Source organism: Bos javanicus, chromosome 24, assembly GCF_032452875.1.
Source record: "Bos javanicus breed banteng chromosome 24, ARS-OSU_banteng_1.0, whole genome shotgun sequence".
NCBI classification, from domain to species: domain Eukaryota; kingdom Metazoa; phylum Chordata; class Mammalia; order Artiodactyla; family Bovidae; genus Bos; species Bos javanicus.
In genome coordinates this window covers 18,359,518-18,373,913 of record NC_083891.1, presented here as the reverse complement: position 1 = coordinate 18,373,913, position 14,396 = coordinate 18,359,518, and positions in this window count along the sequence as shown.

The following is a 14,396-nucleotide window of genomic DNA, read 5'->3' as shown; positions in this document are numbered from 1 at the left end:
AATGAGTCAACTCTTCACATGAGGTGGCCAAAGTACTGGAGTTTCAGCTTTAGCATCATTCCTTCTAAAGAAATCCCAGGGCTGATCTCCTTTAGGATGGAGTGGTTGGATCTCCTTGCAGTCTAAGGGACTCTCAAGAGTCTTCTCCAACACCACAGTACTTACATATGTACTTATATATACAAGTTATAAAAAATATTTATTACCTTTACATTTTCCTGAGCTGCAGTCTCACACTTTCATCTACTTTAGGCTTCCTATTTACATGTATAAAAGACATTTCAGCCTTAATGTGTCCTTAGCCACACTCTTGATTTAACTCTGTCTTCAATGAGATCTTCCCAATGTCTTCTACTATTCATTCAGTTGTTTTAATCATAAAGACAAATGACAAGCCTTCCCTTCCCTTCATCCAACACATGAACAAGTAAGCATTCTCAACTCTGCCCTTAGAACATACACTGAATCAGACCATATTTCAGCACACTTCCTCCCTACCTCATCTCCATCACCTCTAGCCAGACTAACAAAGTAGTTCTATAACTCATCTCCCTACTTCTGTTCATGGTCATCTCTCCCTTTTCCTCACACAGTGACCAGCTATCATTTTAGGACCTACATCATTTCTCCCTACCCCCTTGCTTAAACATTACTGTGCTTCCTATTGCACTTGGGATGACCCCACTCTGTCCCCTGCCTACCTCTGTGACTCGTGCTACACTCCCACTCTGTAAATTCATTATACTGCTCTTTATTTGTTGCTATTCCGTGATTAGGACAGCTGCCTCCTAGGGGGAAACTCTTACACTTTCTGTTGCCTCTTCCAAGGATAGCCTCCTCCAGATGGCTTCATGGCTTCCTTTCCTAAGCTCTAAGGTCACCACCTCTTTGGACAGTGTTCACTGAAATAGTACTCTGGGCCCTGCCCCTTTCTCTATGTGCACGCTAAGTCACTTCAGTCGTGTCCAACTCTTTGCAACCCCTGGGACTGTAGCCTGCCAGGCTTCTCTGTCCATGGGATTCTTCAGGCAAGAATACTGGGAGTTGGTTGCCAAGCCCCCCTCCAAGGATCTTCCCAACCTAGGAATTGGGCCCACAGTTCCTGCGGCTCCTGCGTTGTAGGCATATTTTTTACTGCTGAACCACCAAGCCCCCCTCTTTCTCTATACCTTACTCATTTGTTTTCTTCTTGGCACTCATTATCACCTAAAATTTACCTGATTGTTAGTTTATGTTTGTCCATTTCCTCCCACTTCCTCTCTTGAGTAAAGTGTTGAGGGCAGAGATTCTCTGAAGAGCTCTTACTGAAAACCCCCTGCCCAGCACCAGCCTAGCACTTGGTAAGACCTGAAGGATGCTCACTGAAGTAAATAACAAAAGAAAGGATGAACACGTTTATTGTTTTAGAACTCAGATACTGAAGTCAGTATCTCCTGATACTCAGGAAGAAGTCTCCTGTCTTCCTTGAATACAGATCACCCCTAGAAGCTCTGCAGCCAAAACTAAACAGAGATGAATATAAAAGATGCCCCAGGGATATAACCTAGGTTCCTGCCTGGTCTTTTTTGCCAGGTTCCTATCTAGAACTGTTTCTTTCTTGTTTACACCTCTGCCAAAAAAAAAAATATATATATATATATATATATATATATTTTTTTTTTTACTCTTTGGCATTTGCATTGGTATTCAGTCTCCCAGCTTTGGTTTTTAGTTTCTCCACATGGATTTAGCTCATTGACAATGAACTGTATTAGTTAGAATACAAGTCTCAGTTATAGCTTGAAACTAAAATCAACAGGGCCTCCCTGGTTTACCATTATGAGGATATACCAACACTCAAATTTTGGAAAATAGAGCAAGTTTTCTTAACTGGAATCCTTAATCTTCATAAGAATAGCATATCTCTAGTACATTCCAGGACTAGAGGCTTCAGGGAAACTACTTGGGTAATTCCAGCAACTCAGAACTGTCAAATTATCTCTCTGATATTGCCTTAGATTTAGTCATTTCCTTCCATATGCAATTTCTTTAGTTAAAAAGAGAACAGAAGGAAAATGCATATTAGATGAACAGGAAGAATTTAGACTATGCCTGGACCAACCAACCCAGGATATAATTATTTTTAATAAATACTTGTGAGATTAATCTCACTTCCCATCACATTAAGAGTGTTCTTCTATGTAAATTTATTTTTGCAATCTGGATATTCTGGGATTCTAATTAATTCGTATATAGGTTTTATTTTTCTTTACAGGATATATCCAGGGCTGATATTATGGCAGTATGCACAGGTATAACTTTATGGAATATTTATGACGAACATCTATTTTGATTGGTTGAACATCCCTTATGGCTACTAAGTGTTATGATTATTATCCCCAGGAATACCAATCAACAGGTATCTATTAAATATTATCATGTGTAGAATACTGGGATAGTCTCAGAATTGAATGAAAAATAATTTAAAATCTGATGTCTGCACTGGATGAGATTACAAATGAGAACTAGACAATGGATACAACATCAGCAGACAGTGCTTACTGTATTAACTGGAGCATCTAAATACATTCCTCAACCTCCAGTGCTTGATCTCTCTCATTTAATGGGATTCCTCAGTGAGACAGTGATAAAGAATCCAGGTGGCAGAGTGGTAAAGAATCTGCCTGCCAATACAGGACATACAGGAAATGTGGGTTAGATCCTTGGGTCAGGAAGATCCCTTGGAGGAGGAAGTGGCGACTCCCTCCAGTATTCTTGCCTAGAAAATCCCGTGAACAGGAGAGCCTGGTGAGCTATAGTCCATGGGGTTCCAAGAGTCAGACATGATGGAGTGACTGAGCATGCATGCATGCAACAGATATAAATGCTTATGAATATATCACGTGTGTGTGAGTGTATACAACACACGCAATGCAGTGAAAGACACAAAGCAAAGAGATATATCATCTAAATGGATGTGAAGACAAGATCAATTTAATGTTCTTCCAATCTAAAAATACTCTGTGAGTGCCCACTAAGTGCAAGGCACTCAGGATAGCATTCCGAGGACCCCTGGATGCTAAGACCCAGTCCCTCTTGTCAAGGGCTCAGATTGCAATAGGGCATTAAGAAGTCAGAGACTACAGAATGAGCACAGGCCAGAGTGTCAAGGACAGCTGAATGAATGACAAGAAACTTTTCCATGGAAAAGACAATTATGCCCAAAGAGTGTCAGGCAAAGAATCACTTAGGAGTTAAATTAAAGGAGTTAAAATTAAAAAGTATAAAGTTTCATTGGATAAAGTGGCTATTATTAGAGAAGAGCAGGTTATGCTTTTGGTATCAGGTTGGAGATGGGAGGGAGGCCAGGGTTTGAGTTATAGAGGATCCTAAAATTAAGCTGAGTGAGCACCTGCAAAGGGAAACCTCCAAAAGTTAGACAAGTAAGAGACAGAGTCAGACCTGAGATCAAAAACAAAGGTATTGCAAAATGGAAACAACCTCAACATCCATTAGTGGCAGGCTGGTTTAATAACTGGTGGTGCAGGCATAAAATGGATTATGAAGTTATAGAAAAGCTATAAAATGAATGAAAACGCTGGAAAATTAAGGGATGAAATATAATCATTAAAAAATACCTTACAATAAATTTTAAGTGAACAAAAGCAAACTACAGAAATTGGAGTTTATATAAAAATACCATTTCAAAAAGGTTGTACAAAAGTTAGTTTTAGCATCTTCTTTCACTAAATAGAGCCCTAGAACTCCTCACAGAATGATCACTGGAGTCGGCATGATGAGCTCCAGATGGCAAAAGTAGAGAGAGAGCAGTAAATGCTGTGAGACTTTCAAGTCTGGTTTTAGGATATTTGGCACATCACTGAATGTGCTAATGTATAACTCAATGTTTAAATTGTCATTTGCTATCCTTAATTTTTAAGGACAAAATGGGGATCTGAGGCGGAAGATTTTAGAAGTAATATGTGGAGTTGACAGACAAAGAAAGAGAACATTAGCCTGGCATGGATAACTTATGTATCACAAGTTACATATTTTAAGTAAATGTTCACTGGATCATTTAACTTGGCATTTATAACTTGTGTCAAAAATAGAAACTTTGTTCAGCATGTAAGGTACAAGACTTATCATCTTCTACAGAGAGATAGAGAAAAACCTCATCTAGGCAAGAGCAGAAATCTGCCAAACTTCTTTGACTTTGAGAAGGTTATAGACAAGGTTGACAGTGTCAATGCATGCGGCATGATTTATCATGAGCTTCAGAAGGCTCTCAATAAAGTTCCACATGACAGCCATCCATTGAAGGCAAGAGCTAAGGAGATCCAGGGAAGAGCATGGAGTGAATAAAGAACTAGGGGGGAAAAAGAAAGAGAAAAAAAAGTCTGAGGACAGAGATGCTGCCGACATGATGAGCTACATTTCCTTCCAGATAAGTTTGATAATGGCTAAGCTTTTTATATAATTGTGTTAGTTTTTGGAGTTGATAACAGCATCTCAAAATGTTTATTGTGATAGAATTGCAGAACCAGAGAAACTAGGTGCTTAATAGCCTAGATAAGATTAATTTCAAGTTAAACTGCCCCTAGCCTGGTTATGTTTTTACAGATTGCTGCAGTATTTGATCAGGAAGGAGGCAGAAAATAAACACTCCCAGTGAACCAGCAAGTTGGCTTTTTAAACAGTAGAAATAGCTTCAACAGCTAAGATGGAGCTAATGAACCTCAAGATATGGTGAGGCATATACTCAGCATATACTCAGGATACTTGAGTTCCATCCACCTGTGAGCATTTAAACAAATCACTTCACCACTTAAGGCCAACTTTTAATCTATAAATGAAAAAGTTGGAGCAAAAAATTTCTAAGATTTCTTGTAAAAATAACCTTATATGATACTGTGAAGGTAACTGTGACATAAAAGGTTGAGAATTTACCATGAGTGACCAGGAGATATAGAAATGACTAGATAACTTAGTTTCACACTTGAAGCAGAAAGAGATCCCCTCTGATCCCAAATCCATATGAACTGCATATAATAGAAGCAATAATGAAAGAAATGCCAAGCATTTTCTATAAATTAAAGTTGTTTTTGCTAAATTATTGAGCCATATTTTTTGGATGTGTGCTCTCAAACAAATTAATACTGCTTGCAAGGAGAAAAAAAGGAGATGCAAGTGTCTCAAATATATTGGATACATAAAAGCTGGAGTATGCATAATCGTCTTGCAAGAGTTCTTAAATCTCTGTATATAAACTGTTTAAAAGTAAATTAAAATTATTCCTTAATGAAATACAAATCTGAAGTCACTTGAATAACTAATCATTTTATGACCCATGCAGTGAATTTTTAATACCTACTTCTACCTGATTATTTTAGATATGTCTGTGTTGTAAATTAAAAGCTACATAAATCATTAATGTGTTGATACAGATCAGTGAACTGCTTACACTATATGTGATTCCTTAGGACATACAATGTCTGATTCACCTCCCTCCCTTTCAATTATATAGCTGCCAGGCTCCTTTCCTCTGTTCATCTTCTGCAAGGTCTTATTTGGTAGAACTGCATGCCAAAGCTTTTATCACCTTTCCAATACAGTCTGATGCTTCCAGTCAAAGGGGTCTCAGTACAAAAATGAATAGCCCCCAAATTCAAGAGCGTCAAGACAGAATATATGAGAGTTAAACTTTTTTATTTTAGTCTATGCTTCCAGGAAACTGTAGCAACAAGACATAATCCCTGGCATTTTTCTTAGGTCAGTGTACCTCTCTGCCTTCCTTAAAAATGCCATGTCTTTTCTGTGCCTTGAGTTATAGGATTCCTGTTGCCTAGTAAGGAAGGCAGTTATTCTCTGCCTCCATCAGTCCAATATTTATACTTTCTTTGGAGGCCAGATCAAGATCTATGATGCTAATTAAGCCTATCCATCATTAAAATAATTGTAATCCACTTTGGAACAACTCTATTGTATTAAGTTTATGAAATCTTTGCTTTGAGATATTCTTTCTATGAGATGCTGGAGATATGGAAAGATGAGCAAGACATGGCTACTGGAGTATAATGGTGAATAGCGCAATGCACACACACACAAAAAAACAGTCAACAAGTAGTCTATGCCATAAGAGAACATCAAAGAAATATCTATAGGTATTTAAACAAGTCATAAGTAACACAGAATTAAAATGGTGAGTCAGAAATTGCAGATATAGGGAGAGTGGAATACAAACCAAAAAGAAAACATGTTCAAGATAGGTAGCCAAAAGGTCAAATGTGATTCTAGTGCAGGGTATAAATCAGAAAACAGAGAGGGTTTATATTTTTTAAAGTTGAGCTGAAATATACTGAAAGATCAGTTATTGGCTTTACAAGATTTCCTAATCTGAAATGTAAAATAGTCATTCAAATTTTTTGAACAGAGAAGAAATTTGAATAACTGTGGCTCATAGGTGAAATGGATTAGATTACAGACTTGATGTGACAAGACCGTTTAGGCTTAGAAACACATAATCTATTCAATTTCTATTCAACAGTTGTCCACAGGTACCATATTCTAGACTTAGTGCTGAATAGTTTTTTTTTTTTTTTAATGCCCTTATATTCAATGAAGAAGTTCTAGCAAATACAACTTTGCAGAAGATGACAAATAGATGTAAACAAATATTATAAACAAGCAATAAATAGATAATCATCTAGTGATAGTAAGAAGGAAAATATAGAGTGAAGGCAACATATTGCCCTGGGTTTTCTGTTTTAGTTAGGCTGCCCAGGAAGGTGTCCCTGAAATAATTTCATCTGAGCAGAGGCATAATTAAGTGTGGAGCTAAGTCACATAGATACTTAAAAACTTGTGGTCCTTGTTTAAGAGGTGTTCTTCCCCGGTACACTTCTAATTCTTTGAGACGGCATCCTGTGTTCCTTTTCCCTCCGTGTGTATGTGTGTGGGGGGTCGGGGAGGGAGTGTATGTGTGTGTCTTGGGGTGGGGGATAGGAAATGTTAAACAGAGTGATTAGCTCTCTTTTTGTCATGTAACAGGAAGCATATATTATGGTAAATAGAAACAATATTCCACCACAAATTCAAAATCTTTGCTGTAAAAAGGGAGTTCCCCAAAACCCCCTATAGCCCTTCCGTTCAGAACTGTAGAACTTTAGCTGTTGTGGAAAGCTGACTGATACCTTGAATAAAGGAAGTTGATGGCAAATAACTTTTCAATACAGTGAGAAAAGGTATAACCTCATTAATGAACAAAATGCAAAAGAAATATTTCTTTTAAATGAAGAAACGAGAAAGAAAGAAAAGTAAATTAGAAAACAAAAAAGGCAGAGGCAGGAAACAAAGTGTAGAAAATGCATGGAGTCAGGTGGGGAAAGAGAAAATTAGAAGAGGAGCAATGGCAATGTAAAGGATGAGGAAGTGGAAGGAAAGCCATAGGAAAGTAGAGTTTGAGTATTCTTTCTAGACACTGAAAGTGGTTTAAATAAGCAGTCTTGTTCATCTGAATACTGAACTTCGAGGAATACTGATGTGAAAGTATAAAAGATGTAGGGATCTTAGTTTGATAATACTGGAACTTTAACAGTAAATACTTCTACTAGGAATATTGTGCCTCAAAATCAAATATTAGGGATGTTTAGCACAGTGAGAGAAGATAAAAGGACATTGGCAACAAACTGCTGCCACAGAACAGAGTTCTGAATTTCCAGAGTAGCTAGGGAGTGGAGAAGAAATTCCAGAAAGGAGGAAGCCTCAGAGATGACAGTCCAAAAAGTTTCATATAAACTTTACCCAATAACTCATTTGATTTTTATACTATTATAGGCAAAGTATATTTCAGGTGGCCTAGCTAGCAGAAAGCAAAATCAAGAATACTGAAAGAGGGAAGAAAAAGAGGGGGGGAAATAGTGCAAAATGCTTCTGGCATGAATTACTAAGAGACAGACTTTGGAGTTTTAGTAAACAACGTTTACTGTTATAAGAGCAAAAATAAATTCCATTCAGAAAAAATAAGAGAAAATGGAAAAGCCTCCACAATTTATCAACCGTAATGTCTACTATAAAACGAAAAAAATTACTAGACATAATAAAGAGAAAAAACAATCAATAGCAACCTAATACAAGATGATTCAGATGTTATTGTTAGCAGACAGAAATTTTAAAGCACTTATTATAAATATGTTAAAATCTTAAAGAAAATGTTTTTCCTTTCAAATCTTCAAAGAAAAGGAAAATGATAAAGAGATGGGGAAATATTGACAAAGAAATAAAAATAGTAAAAACAAGCATTAAAATTCTAGAAAGGAAAAGAGTATTGTCTAAAATAAAAATTTCACTCATAGACTTAACAGAATATTGAAAAAAAGAATAAAGAAAACCAAAATTAAAAATATAATAAATGTAATATAATAAAAATATAATAAACGCCACATGTATACCTGTGGTGGATTCATTTTGACATATGGCAAAACCAATACAATATTGTAAAGTTAAAAAATAAAATAAAAAAATATATATAATAAAGTTAGCACTGTCTCAGTGACCCATGGGAAAAATGCCACCCAGTTTAATACAGAGCAGAGAGATTACACCAGGAAGATAGAGGCAGACAAGAAGAGCAGCCAGTTGCATCCTTTTGAAATGCCTGACTTTGAGGACAAATTTAATTAAAATAAGTAGTAGTATAGCATTTGAAGGTAGGATCAAAGACCACTGCACAGAACAGAAAAGGGAAAGGAGAGTTCTGGTCAAATTTTCTTTTGAGCCATGCAAGCTGATAAATAAATTTCCAGAGACTGGACAAGATCTACTGCTTTTAAAGAGTTGTTTTTTGTTTTTTTGTTTTTTGTTTTCCCCTCTCATGGCTTCTTTCCCAGAGAGGAGCTAATCCCAACAACTACACTGCTGTCTTATTCCTCTTCCCTCTGCCATTCATCATGGAGCATTGCCCTTCAAATTCTACCTTGTATTGAGAAGAAAGTAGACAGCATTGTTTGGAGCTAAGATTTTCACAGCTTTTCCTTGAGTCATGGCATTTATTTTATATTATATTATACATTATATCACATTATATATTATTCCATATTATACATTGTTGTTGTTCAGTCTCTAATTCATGTCCAACTCTTTGCAACTCCACGAACTATAAATGCCAGACTCTGTCCTCCACGATCTCCTGGAATTTGCTCAAGTTCATGTCCATTGAGTCAATGATGCTATATAATCAATCATCCTCTTCTCCTTTTGCCTGGAAAGCTAGTAGAATTTAACTCATTAAAGGAAACAAATGTAAAAATATATTGCTTTTCCTCCATCCTTGCAGCCGGTTAGTAATGGCAAAAAATTTGAATACTGTTTGTCTCCAAAGACAATAAAAGAAAACCCTTCAAACATAATTTCAAAAGAGAATGGGAAAATATTAAAAAGAAAAATGCATCAAGAACTTTTGTGTGTCTATTTTACACCCAACCACTCTCAGAGACAGAGTGGGGGACAACCTCGAGCAAGGCCATGCTAATTTGTCAGAACAGTGATGTGAGAGGTGTACACACACGCATATAATTGATAAGGACAATGAAAAAGCTAAATAACAATAACATCACAATTAGTCAGTTTGCTGAAGACATTTTTTACAGAAAAAATATCTTTATTGTCTAGCCTAGTGAAAACCTCTTTAAACTCACATGTGTTCCTAGGTATAGAGTTGATAGCTGAAGATGAAAAATAAAAGCAGCCCTGAGAGTATTTTATTTATGATATTATTTCATCTACTGCCTAGTCATGGTTATCTACCCATAGTCAAAAGGTGGAATATGAAGCTCACACTGTCTGGTATCCAACAACCAAGAGATAGAAAGAGATGGAGAAAGAAAAGAGAGAAGGAAGGGAAAATTGGAAGGAAATAATAGAAGGAAAAAGATGAAGGAAGATGGAAAAGAAAAAAGGAGAGGAAGACAGGCAGAACAAAGATCTAAAGAAGCAAGAAATCAACAGGGAAAGAACAGAGACAAAAATATAAATCCAAGTGTATTCAAACAACACTTTTGGGTTATTTTATTGCATCTGTTTTGCAAGATAAGCAAGTTGTGAAGTACATTGTTTGCCCAAGTTTCATTGTAATCAAGAACAAATAGGCTGGAAACAGATATAAGAAATCGAAGTCAAAGTAAAGCTAGAAAGTGAGTAACAGGGTGCTGAGCTTTTGTTTGTTAGAAGTCAAGGTTGATCTTTTAGTTTGTTTGAGAACCACCTTGGATTCTACTTCTATTGTCCTGGGCAGGTCTGTGATATTTCTAGAAGGCCCTAGAGGGAGTGTTGAGTGTGGTTGACAGTGGCCAATTATGGTCTTCCCTTCACCTGGGGTTCCCCAGGTACCCCCGCTTCTCTCCTCCCCTTCCTCTTCCCACCTCACACCATCTCTGTTACCCCATCACAGCCTCCTGTAGCCCCTGAAGCCTATCTGTATTGGCACCCTGGTGGGTACTTGCCTTAAAGCCCAGATGGGTGAGGCTTCTGATGGCCTCCTGGATGTGAGAATGGCGTCCTGGATGTGCTTCCCCAGGAGGAAGGGTCATGGTGGCAACAGCCAGCACTGGAGGGAATCTGTTCTCCCCAGGCTGTGACCCTGTGACCTGATCAAGGATGCATTTCTCCCACTCACAGGTAGTGTTTGCATTGTCCAAGAGAATGGAAGCATTTCTCCCCCTTGAGTGTCTGGATTGTGAATAGTGAAGGGTAGTGGAGTGCAAGGGCATCGCTTTTATGGAGGAATACTGGGCTTTTCCTCACTCCTGAGAAACAGTGACTTGCTGGCCTAGCTTTCTGAGTACTGGACCCCAGGATAGATATGAGGGCTTCATGCAGAAAAGAATCAAGGAGGCCTGGATAGAAAGAAGAGCCACTGCCCTGATTTGGCTACTAACCTGGGGTGTGGGCCTTGGTGGTAGCCAGACTTGCCCTCTTCCATGTCTTAGTCTCATTTATGCTCAATGAATTCCCTTATGCTCCTAAAATAGGAGCCCCTGCGACCTCTTCCTGAACAAGTTCTGCAGCAAGGATACACCTGTGTGATTGTTTGTTTCCTAAAAGCTTCAATAGAAACTGGGGGAAATGAGTTCCAACTCTGATAGAAATAAATCAAGTATTGCCAATTTTCCTCTTTCTTGGTTTCCCATTCTCTCCTTTATTCACTTTTGTTGAATCAATCAGTCGTATTTCTGTGGTTGTCTTTACAAACTGAAGACTGACCTAGACAATACACTAGAAAATGAATATTGAATTCTAAAGATATGAGTTTCTCTTAGTCTAAAATGAAGGGGTGGCATCAAACAGCAAAAACAAAAATTAAGCATAATTTGAGGGCAAACCTAGGAGCCCTCAGCAGACGGGCAACTAGAATAAAAGTAACTATAAAATATGATGTTACTCTCCTTCTCTTTTATCTCTGCCTCAGTCTTCTGAGTTCTTAGTCTACCAAATAAATTGTGCTGATGCTACATAATGTCCCATGATTGATGTTGATTTTTCTCTTTCTTTGAATTAAAAAGCATGTATAAATCTGTAGAAACACACCAAGCATAATGGAATTTCAGCCATGATGAGAAGACATGCCTGGTTCTTATGAGAAGGTAGGTCTAATAGAATAGTTCTTGATGCATTTGTTTTTTCCTACAAATAAATGTGATTCCCAAGTCTTTACAAATTATAGTGATGTACATGTATTTCCTTTCACAGTGGATCCTGACACTAATGTCTATAAAATATTGTCTTCAATAGGCATGTTCATATCATGGAAGACAGAGCACAGTAGCCCTGAAACTGATGAGTATATTCTAGACTTCACAAACCAGATATGACGATTTTATGGAGGGTGGAGGTGTGTTGGCTTCAGGTATCCTAAACAAAGGAGTAGACAGTTTAATAGTTTCAATGGGACAGAAGTTTTATGTGATGAAGGAAATCAAAATAATTTCTTTAAAACGGGTATAGTTGGGAATCAGAATATGTAACATACCTCCAACCTTAAGAGTTAAATTGACATGAAACAGATTAATGAGAGAAAAGCAAACAAGGTTTGCTGCTGTTGCTGCTGCTGCTGCTAAGTCTCTTCAGTTGTGGTTTAGTAACACGTATACCTGGGGAAGACACTGTCTACATATCTAGTTTGCACTCTAATTACCTGTGGACTTCCTCGGCGGCTCAGAGGGTAAGGAATCCATCTGCAATGTGGGAGGCCTGGGTTCGATCCCTAGGTTGGGAAGATCCCCTGGGGGAGGGCCACTCCAGTATTCTTGCCTGGATAATCCTATGGACAGAGGAGCCTGGTGGGCTACAATCCATGGGGCCACAAAGAGTTATACATGACTAAGCAACTAAGCACAGCACATAATTATCTGTGGTGATAGACCCTTCCTGGAAAAGTTCTTCTATTTACATCTTTAGGCTGTTAGGGCTATGGGCAAAGGTTCCAGGGTCTTTTGGGCCTTGATCATTTCAGCTCAAAGTAATCTGGATTCCAAAGGGATATTTTGGGGTGGCATGTTTTGCTTCCCTACATCTGTGTTTCAATAATGTGAGAGGTATGGATGTGCCCAACATTCTGTCCAGAAAGTGTGTCAGTGAATGCTATTGTGTCAATGAATATTGAGTCAATGAGTTAGCCATTCAAAGAATGTAGATAGAGGACCTATTCTAGGAACAGAGTGCTCACTGTGAATTAGCTATAACATGAGTTAGCTGCGTAGATAGGGAGGAACATAGAAGAGTCTTTTGGTTAGAATTTCTCTGTGTTTCCCATTATCTCTGCCTGGTCCAGCAAACAGTTACCAAATGTTGAGTCAGTTCAGTTCAGTTGCTCAGTCATGTCCGACTCTTTGTGACCCCATGGACTGTAGCACGCCAGGCCTCCCTGTCCATCACGAACTCCCAGGGCTTACTTAAACTCATGTCCATTGTGCTGGTGATGCCATCCAACCATCTCATCCTCTGTTCAAATGTTAAACCAATGCAAAAAGAAAGAGTAGCCACAATGTGTGTTCCTCTCCATGTCCTACACTTGATCTTCTCATGCTAGGCTCTCTTAAAGGATGTCTGCGTGACTAGCAAGAGGAATCATGTAGTTCTATCTTTTCAGAGTAAACATTTTCCACAGAAAACAAAGGTACCAAAGATACAAAGCAGAAAACAAAGGTACCATTCCGATATCATAGGTCAAATTGCTTATATCTGAAGGACTGTAGGATTTTGCTTTACTTTGAAGTATGTACAGGTTGTTGTTAGTTGCTGTCATGTCCAACTCTTTGCAACCTCATGGACTGTAGTCCGCCAGGCTTCTCTGTCCATGAAATTCTCCAGGTAAGAATATTGGAGTGGATAACCATTTCCTTCTCCAGGGGACCTTCCCGGGCTTGATCTCTGGGTCTCTTGCATCGAAGGCAGATTCTTTACCCTCTGAACGACCAGGGAAGCCTCACATGGTTGCTGCTGCTGCTGCTGCTAAGTCGCCTCAGTCGTGTCCGACTGTGCGACCCCATAGACGGCAGCCCATGAGGCTCCCCCGTCCCTGGGATTCTCCAGGCAAGAGTACTGGAGTGGGTTGCCATTTCCTTCTCCAGTGCATGAAAGTGAAAAGTCAAAGTGAAGTCACTCAGTCATGTCCGACTCTTAGTGGCCTCATGGACTGCAGCCTACCAGGCTCCTCCGTCCAGGGGATTTTCCAGGCAAGAGTTCTGGAGTGGGGATGCCATTGCCTTCTCTGCTCACATGGTTATGCACCTTGAAATAACTATTTGAGAGCTTATATGTGCACCTGTATATACAGAGTTTACACAAAATACTAAAAGTCAGTTAGTTGACAACAGATGGAAATTATAAGTGTTCTAAGTTATTGGCATTAGTGATAGAACATTATACACTCTTCATTATAGATTTAAAATCTTCTCTGATTTTTCCATTTCCAGTCTTTCAAAATTCAAAATTGTATCATATTTTATGCTTACAGGACATTTTCTCAATAAATTCAGTCTTTCACTTTGGTTTCTTATTCTGTTACTTCACATATGGTTTGTTATATCCCCAATTAAATCATATTCCAATTTTTCTTATAATAGTAATAATAATACAACTTTTTCAGATCAAATAAAGCCTCCCCAAGGAGTTGTTTCTCTTACATCCTGGCTACAGTGCAGCTCTTTCTGAACAGTCAATAATGATTTGGATCTACTATATTGTACTCACAAGGCCTAAAGCTCAGCTTTAAAAAAAGAAAAAAAGAAAAGGAGAAGAAAAAAAAAAACTCTGACATTAAAAAATGTTCTCTATTAAGATATTGACAAAAGTATCATTTCCAAGTAACATTTTAAAAAATTTTTTACTCATTCATTGAGCAAGCACTAAAATACCTTCTG